This window comes from Passer montanus, unplaced genomic scaffold (genome assembly GCF_014805655.1).
Source record: "Passer montanus isolate IOZ18808 unplaced genomic scaffold, ASM1480565v1 scaffold111, whole genome shotgun sequence".
Lineage (NCBI taxonomy): Eukaryota > Metazoa > Chordata > Aves > Passeriformes > Passeridae > Passer > Passer montanus.
Window position 1 is genome coordinate 22929 of NW_024357725.1, and position 223 is coordinate 23151.

Genomic DNA, 223 nt, shown 5'->3' on the forward strand with positions numbered 1-223 from the left:
TCTCCCCCGCTGTCTGTCCCTCTGTCCCTCTGTCCCGCTGTCCCGCTGTCTGTCCCTCTGTCGGTCCCTCTGTCGGTCCCTCTGTCCCGCTGTCTGTCCCTCTGTCTGTCCCTCTGTCCCTCTGTCCCGCTGTCTGTCCCTCTGTCTGTCCCTCTGTCCCGCTGTCTGTCCCTCTGTCTGTCCCTCTGTCCCTCTGTCTGTCCCTCTGTCCCTCTGTCCCTCT